Source organism: Tupaia chinensis, unplaced genomic scaffold (genome assembly GCF_000334495.1).
Source record: "Tupaia chinensis unplaced genomic scaffold, TupChi_1.0 Scaffold000381_1, whole genome shotgun sequence".
In the NCBI taxonomy this organism is placed as follows: domain Eukaryota; kingdom Metazoa; phylum Chordata; class Mammalia; order Scandentia; family Tupaiidae; genus Tupaia; species Tupaia belangeri.
The window spans coordinates 3,232,756-3,241,843 of record NW_006159883.1 but is presented as its reverse complement, the minus strand read 5'-3'; the positions used below and the strand labels follow the sequence as shown (position 1 = coordinate 3,241,843).

The 9,088-nt window shown below is 34.9% G+C and overlaps 1 non-coding gene across 1 annotated transcript; it reads right to left on the bottom strand.

Annotated features, from left to right (window-relative positions):
- Nucleotides 1–8,683: 8,683 nt before the first annotated feature.
- Nucleotides 8,684–8,847, bottom strand: LOC114008746 (U1 spliceosomal RNA). The gene has a single exon (XR_003550252.1). It is a non-coding gene; the product is annotated as a U1 spliceosomal RNA (small nuclear RNA).
- Between the last annotated feature and the right edge of the window lie 241 nt (nucleotides 8,848–9,088).

The following is a 9,088-nucleotide window of genomic DNA, read 5'->3' as shown; positions in this document are numbered from 1 at the left end:
TTAAAAGATTTATAGAATTCAGAAGTGAAACCACTGGGACCTGAACTTTTCTTTGTTGCAAATCTATTTTTCACTGACTCAATCTCATCGCTTGTTCTCGGGGTGTTTGGTCTCTCTAGGTAACCCTAATTTAATATTGGTAGATCATAAATGTCCAGAAATACATTCATGTTATCCTGGATTTCTTGTTTGTTAGCATATAGTTGTTCATTATTTTCTCTGATGATCTTTCGTTGTAATATTGCCTGCTTCATTGCTGATTAGATTTATCTGGTTCCTTTCTCTGTTCTTATTAATTATTCTAGCTAACAAAATGTCACTTTTGCTTATCTTCCCTTTTTGGTACTTCTGGAAGAGCTGGTCTTGTGTTGGTGAATTCTTTCAGTTTTTGTTTGTCTGAGAACGATTTATTTGTTTTTTGTTTTTTGTTTTTGTTTTTTTGTTTTTGTTTTGTTTTGTTTTGGTTTGTTTTTTTTTCTTTTTTCCAGTAGAATAATCTAGCTAGATATAACATGACTGGTTGGAATTGTTTTTCTTCTAATGTTCTGAATATGTCTTCCCATTTTTTACTGGCCTGCATCATTTGTTTGAAAAGTCTGATGTAATCTACTAGGATAATCTTTAAAAGTAACTTGAGCTTCTTTCTTGCCATTTTTAGAATCTTGTCTTTGTCTTTGATTTTGACCAATCTGGTTATGATGTACCATGCAGAAGATCTTATGTTGATTCTATTCGGGATCCTTTGTATTTTTTTTTTTTATTTGGATGTCTGAATGTTTCTCTAGGTTTGGAAAGTTTCCTGAAAATAATTTATGGAATATATCTTCAATGTCATTGTGAGATTCTTTACCTTCTGGAATACCTTTTATTCAAATATGTGGATATTTAATGGTGCCTAGTATTTCCCATATGTTGTTCTCACTGTTTTTTTGCTTTTGTTTATTTTTTATTCTTTTTGGTGGTTTTATCTAAATCAGAGATTTTGTCTTTCAGATCAAAGATTCTATTTTCTGCATGGTTTAATTTGCTATTAATACTTTCAAGGGAGGTTTTTATTTCCTGTATTACAGTCTTAATCACTAGAAGTTCTGTTTGTGTCTTTTTTATTGTGTATATCTCCTCCTTCATGTCATTAAAGGATTTCTTCATCTGCTAAAGGTAGTTGTCTCTTTTCTCTTGCGTCTTGTTCAGTTTTGTTGCTATGAATCTTCTGAATTTTTTTCTTATATTTCTGTGAATTTTTTGTGCTATCTATGGTCAAAGAATTATTCTGTTCCCTTTAAGGAGAGATATTTCCTTGTTTTCTCGTACTTTTTGTACCTCTGCACTTTTTTCTGGTCATCTGATTAATAACACACTTCTTCCTACTTTTTTGGAGTGACTCTGTAGTGTCAGGAGGGAAGAAAGGCTCTACTTCTCAGGTCTGTTCTTACAAAATTGCCTGTCTTCCAATCAGAGAAGGGTGTATGTAGCCAGTGTTGATTCTTTTCTTTGTCTCTCAGAACTAGGTGCACATGAGGCTGAGCTGGAGAGATTGACCTGTGTGGGCAGAATGCAGTGAGAGATCTGAGATGTGGTCCCTTGAAACTCAGTTCATCTCTCTTCCTGCTGCTGGTTCCTGCACTGTAGGGGAATGTTGAGATCTTAACAGTCAAAATACTCATTTTTAAAAGGCAAGTGTACTCTAAGTTTACATCTTTATCTTTCATAAAGGCTTAGTATTAATGAAAATTAGTGCTTATAAACAGAAGATACTTTTAAAAATTAGTTTAGCCACCATGTAATAAATACATAATTTTAATTATTGGCATCTAATGGGTAAATTGAAGTCATTAGGAATTAAGTTCTCAAACTGTATTCTTTACTTTTCTCTATAATTTTTCTATTTAAATCTGTGACTGCTTTCTTTATGGTATCTGTTTATGAGAAGAGGAGAAGGTGATTGTGTCCTTAATGAGCTGACTATTAGGTTTTTAGAGCTTTTTTTTTTTTTAATCTACCCTTATAACATCTGGTTAAAAAATTGTAACTCATTTAGGGCCTTTCATTTATGTTTTGTGTTTTCTGTTTAAGCTGAGAACATATGCTTATGAGTTTCATCTGTTAGCCAGTAGAATTTAATATATAAAAGCATTGTACAATATTTGTGCAGTATTGCAATATGTCAAAAAGCTTTAAAAGTTGTTTAATAATTTTCAAAGCAGCTATCCTTACCTACTACATTTTCCCATATTGCCTATTAAATATACGAGCCATCTGGAAGTCTAGTTTCTGTTCAAGAATACTCTTAAATAAAGCCCCACAATTTAGTTGGTTAATAATCCATTAAGCACCATACTACCAAAAAAATTTTTGACTGGTTAACTTTTCAGAGAAATAGGCCAATAGACCATACATAAAATGCATTTACTTGGGTCAGCTCTGTGGCACTGCTGCTCAAGAGAAGCTGGCTCCCACCTGGGAACTTTGGTTTGATTCACCAGTTTGGTCAGCTTGCAATATGCTGGACATGGATTCAAGTATCCAATGTCCAATGGGCTAGACTGGAAGGAGACTGCCATGAACAGACCTTGTGAATGATCCTCTTTGTATACTATGGTAAATAAATTTCAAAAAAAGGCTCTAAATCTTTTAGAAAGATTTATCTATTGGCCACCTAGACCCAAGATGTATCAAGAAATAATTTAAGTGTCTGTAGAGGTAGGTAGATATATAGATATATAGTTCTCATTGAAAGGGAGTTGACTTATAAAATATAGCACATCATGATAAGCACAGTTGAAAAATAAAGTACTGTGTAAACTAGTAATATAAATCATGTATTCGAAGAACTTTTGGATGTTAAGTAATTATTCTGCCAAGATATCTAAATAAACATGAATCATAAGTTGGATGCTTTGAAATAAAAAATATAAATCTCTCTTACAAATTTGGGTCAATAAAGGTATTTCAGATATGTTAAAATCTAATTAGCTTTAATAAATCAAACCAAATTAGTAGATTTAGGCTGTAATTTGGGTTCCAATATAAAAACCTGCATTTTTTCTTTTTGAGAGCGATTTTTTGCTATAAGGCACATGCACTCACCAGAGAGATGGAGAGACAGAAAGTGATAAATCACCCCTCAGGGCAGATGGCTATGACACGTCCCTTGTCCTCCATTCTCCTCTCAGGATAGTGGACATGCATGTACAAGTGCCCAGAGTGTTTCAAGCCACTGAGTCTGGACCTCAAACCGTGGTCAACCATGTAAGAGTCCAGCACCTTTACCACTGTACCACCTGCTGGCCCAAAGAGCTGCATGATTTTTATGAATCTTGGTATCTTTTCTCATTCAGAAAATGAGAGGATTAGATGAATCAGAGATCATAGGACACTTATGTTTTTCTGGTACGTGAATTCAAATATCTCTCTATTCAGAAACTCATTCTCAATTTAGTTACCCTAGATCATTATCCTGAAGATATTTGAGTTTGCCTCTTTTAGACAAATTATTTGAACACTTGAATTTTATAATTTTTAAATTGTAAAACAAGTGAGATTCTGGCCTGAAACCTGACACTTGTACTATCTATATTACTGCAGATATAGTTCAGCCTCTCCACTCTCCACCCATTGTGGCCATCATAGTAGCTCTCTGAAAATTCCTAGAATGGTAGCTTTTAATATAGGCTCCGGTTAAGCATTGTGCAGAAAGGATGCTAGCTAATGTAATGTCCCTTTTTTCTTTGAATAAAAATAATCAGTAACCTCTAAATGCAGCAGAATGTTAGTACACAGGTGGAGGACTTTGGCAGGGAAGTGACTGGTCCATTAACAGTGTGTCCTTGACACCATTTCTAGACATATGCTCTCTCAAATTTGGTGACTTGCAAATGTTTCAAAGGGAAGCTGTCAGCAGAGTTATCCTTTTGATATACAGTAGTTCCAGGATGTCCTGCATGTATTATCACATGACTTAATCAAAGACGGTAAATTTCAGTAAGTAAAGAGTAAATCCATATATTGTGACTTTGGTGTCACTTTGATTAATATTGCTGGCTATTACAAACTTCTATTCTTTGGGGACTAAATGCAGGTGCTGCAATTTAGGAATATAATTAACATCCTTATTATCCATCATTGCAAGTCATTTATAATTTATTCTGACCCACTAAATTTATATAAGATGTCTATCAGAATATGAGCCTAGGACATATTTTGATTTATGTACAATATTTTCTAGCTCCTGAGTCACTTGTTGAAATAAATGAAAAGTAGGATTTATCATACCAGGTTGCTTTATTCTGTAACTATAATTTTTTAAGACTTGTTTTTGTTTTTTTTCTTTTTATCTTTTGGGGAAGAGAGTTTTTTGCTATAGGGCACGTGCACTCAACAGAAAGACAGAGAGAGAGAGATAGAAAGCGAGAAATCATTCCCCCCAGGGGGTATGGCCATGCCACCATCCCTTCTCCTCCTTTGTCTTCTTGGGATCTTGGGCACATATGCACACGTGCTCAGTGTGAGTTTAAGCCTGGGTCCGGGACTCGAACCACAGTCGGCTACATGGGAGTTCAGCAACATACCCATTATGTTAACTGCTGGTCCCAAGATTTGTTTTTTTCACTTATGTACCAGTAAAGTTGGGAAATATATTGTAGTCATTGTGAAGATAAAATAAAACCTTTACCTAAAGTTCTCTATGTTTGTAAAAGGTGTCCCATTTTGCAAAGTGATTTTGTTGAAGTGATCTGTCTCATTTTATATTCACATCACCCTTAGAGGTGAACTTAAATATTATTCCCATTTTATAATGAATATACCAATGATCAGAAAGGACAAGTCATTCCACAATCATCAGCTCATGATGAGAGAGCTTTAATGCCCATCCCAATATTCTTTCTGTCGCACAACATCACCTCCACCAGCAAATCATGTCAACCAACACCTCACATGAAACCTAGTACAGAGAAAGAAGTCTTCAAATGTTAGTGTGTGTTGGCCTAGCCTGGATGTTTAAAATACATCATTATGTTCTCAGGCCCTAAAATAATGATGTAAACATTTTGAATAGTTATTAGAACTGCTATTTTTTGAAAAATATATTCACAGAAGCTTTATTTAAATTGCCCCTACTGAGAAACAACCCAAATGTCCATTAAAGGTGAGTAGAAAAGCAAACTGTGGTGCATTCATGAATAAAGTAATATTCGGCAACAGAAATAAATAATAGAATTATATTATACAAACAATATACTGAATCTCAAGATCATTATACTAAATTAAATAGGTCAGGAAATAAAAGCATACACTGTATGATTTCATTTGTATACTAGAAAACACAAACCAGTCTATATGACCAAAAACAGATTAGTAGATTAGGAATGAGATGAAGAGAGGGAGGAATTACAAAAGGGCATAAGAAAACTTTTGGGGTAGAAATAAACCCCCAAAAATATAGTCAACTGATTTTTGACAAAGGATACCAATCAATTCAGTGGGAAAAGGAAAACCTCTTTAGCAAATGTTGGAAAATCTTGGTATCGACCTGCAGAAGGATGAAATTGGATTTCAATCTTTCAACATTAACAAAAATCAACTTAAAAGGGATTAAAGATCTAAGTCTAAGATCCCAAATTATAAAACTACTGGGGTAAAAAACTGGGGACACTCAGGAAGACACTGGGTTAGGCAAACACTTCTTAAATATGATCCCCCAAGCACAGGCAATAATTCCCAAAATCAACAAATGTGATTACATCAGATTAAGCAGTTTCTGCCCAGTCAAGGACACAGTAATTAGTGTGAACTGACAACCCTTGAAGTGGTAGAAAATATTTTGTAAGCTATGTCTCGCATAAGGGACTGATAACTAGAATACACAGGGAACTCAATCAGCTCACACACACACACACACAAAATAATAATAATAAAATAACCCAATTAAAAGATAGGAAATTGACCTGAACAAAAACCATTCATAGGAAGACATATGAACAGCCAAAAAGCATATGAAGAAATGCTCAACACCCCTCATTATAAGGAAGATGTGGGACCAGCAGTTAGCATAATGACTATGTTGCTGAACTCCCGAGTAGTCGACCATGGTTTGGGTCCTAGACCTGGTGGCTTAAACTTACGCCAAGTGCGTGTGGATGCATGCCCAAGATCCCAAGAGGAGAATAGAGGAGAAGGGACTATAGCACGGCCATTACCCCTGGGGAGTGATTTCTCGCTTTCTGTCTCTCTCTGTCTTTCTGGCAAGCGCACGCACCCTATAGCAAAAACTTCTCCAAAAATAAATAAATAAATAAATAAGTAAAGGAGATGCAGATTCAAACCAGAATGAGATATCACCTAACCTCTGTCAGAATGGCAAAGATTAAAAATAGAAAAAAATAATAAATGATGGCAGGATTGTGGTGAAAAGGGAACTTTCCTACATTATTGGTGGGAATGTAAATCAATGTAACCACGGTGGAGAACAATATGGAGGTTCCTCAAAGACCTACAAATAGAATTACCATATGATCCAGAAACCCCACTCCTGGGGATCTACCCAAAGGACAGGAGAATGCTCAGTCAGAAAAGTGCTTGCACATCAATGTTTATTCTGGCATTATTCAAGATTGCTAAGACATGGAACCAACCCAAATGTACAAGACATGGAACCAACCCAAATATCCATGAACAGATGAATGGATTGAAAAAGTGTGGCATATATACTTTATGGAATACTATTCAACCATAAAAATACAAGACCCTGGCATTCGATAGAAAGTAGTTGAATATGGAAGATTTATTGCTCACTGAAGAAAGTTAGGCTATGAAAGAAAGACATTTTATTTCTCCACTTAATACATACTTACTGTTTACAGCCTATAGTAGAAACTGAAAGATTGGAGGACAGAAAAGCATTGAAAATAGTTATGGGCACTGGAGACAGTGTGGAAGGAAGACGGGAGAGGGGATGAGTATAGGGAAGGAAATCAGGGAGAAAAATAGACATAAGACATTTGTGGGACATAGTAATTGTACATTACCTGTTGATGACAGAATGTATAGTATTCTCAATTAGACTGCTCTGAGGTGTATTTCATATTTTGTAAATTTCTTTGCAAGTCAAATGATTTATAGAGATTCAATGTATTAAAAATAATAATAAAATAAAAATTAAAAAAAACCTTTTGGGGTAAGAGAAATGTTTTGTATCACAGTTGTGTTAATTGTTTCGTGTGGGTATATAGGTATCAAAACTTACTGCACTAGGAACTAAAGCATATGCACTTTGTTCTAGATAATGCATATTTCAGTAGAGTAAAAAATTAGATATTGGGACAATGTGCAAATGAATTTAGATATCTAAATATTATTGAAAATCAAAAAGTCTGGCGTCATTTGACCTATATTTTTACATGGCCAAAATTCATAAGAAATAGGTAGTGGCTGCCCTCTAAGTGGCATGCTCTTTCCAGTTTGCCATGGATCTCTGCTTCCTACTCCTTTCCTTTCAATGCACTCATTACTATGCATTTTCATTTGTTTCATACTTATTAATTAAGAACGCAATACCTCATAGGCCTCATTTTAGGTACTGGAGGAATAACAGTCACTAACCAGGCAAAAATGAGACCTGCAGAGGGTGTAGAGGTTAGGGCAGCAGGGTCACACATGGCAGATTGTATGGTTGGAATCCCGGACTTGGTGACTTGAAAATCCTCCAGGCACATGTGAAGTCATGCCTAAAATCCTAGGGGGAGACTGGAGGAGAAGGGATTACGGCATGGTCATCCCCTGGGGATGTTTTCTCATTTTCTCTCTCTCTCCCTTTCTCTCTCAGTGACTTTTTCCAGGAAGCATGTGAGAATTGTCACTTTAAATAAACATTGCTGAGTACACTAAGACAAATGGAGAGAAAATTACACTATATGAACTTCTCATTTAGAGAAGTGTCCCTGAATCTTTAAGTTTATAGAACAGTTCAGACAAGAACCAAGGGATACTTACATTGGTTGTTTTATAATCATGTGTGTAGAATTTCACTAATCTAAACTATCACTAACTGGTGATAGTTTAGATTACAGAATTTACATTCTTTTGATTCTCTTACTTCATGACCTCAAGTAGTAAAGGCATTATTCTTATTTATAGTTTATTCTAATTGCCTAAGATTAAACAAAATATTTAAATAATAATTTCTCTTTCTCTCTCATTCTCCTTCTATTCTAATGTGAACAAGCAGGTGGTATAGAGGAGGTTTATAGTAGGATTTACAATGAAAAGCAATTAGAAGATTAATTTAAAAATGTGAAATTATAATATGATGTGCCTGATATATAAAATATAAATATGCTAGGTGATTCTTGTTTTATTACTTAAAAATTATGAAAAAGGAGGAAGTACAGACTACTGATTCTCACTAGCTTCCTCATCACCGTTGCTTTATTAGCTATGTCCTGAGTTAGAACCAAGAAAGGAAATGCAAAGTATGTGTGTATGTGTCTGTGTGTGTGTGTGTGAAAAAGGACTGCTGGTACCATAAAGTGAAAAAATAAAAGAAAAAAGAAAGAAAACCTCCATTCTATTGTGAATAATAAATCTTTAACTCTTTTGCTTTGATAAATAAAGAAATGACCTTCTATGTATTTTGCCCGAATTAAGCATTGTTCTATGCAAAGACTTTTTTTCTTTGTCTTTTTCACAGGGGAAAGTATGATTGTAGTCCCCCACTACCACAAATTACACAGTCGAGTTTCCCACATTTGGAGAAATCACAGGGGTCAGCACATCTGCAGTGCAGTGGATAAACCCTGCTCTGGGAAAACCACCTTCATGATCATGGTATCTCCCCTGCCAGGTAAATATACACATGCAAAGACTTTTTGGACAAGCACAGTCAACAAAAGCAAAAACAGACAAGCAGGATTATATCAAACTAAAAAGTTTCTTTGAACTAAAGGAAGTTCTGGTAAAACTGCATAATTTTCTACATTTAATTATTTTAAAAAGCAATTGAATAAAAGTACATACACATATGGGCACACATGCACACAAATGGAGAGTGCACTTGCATGACAAACTAAAAAAAGATTTCTAATCATTAACT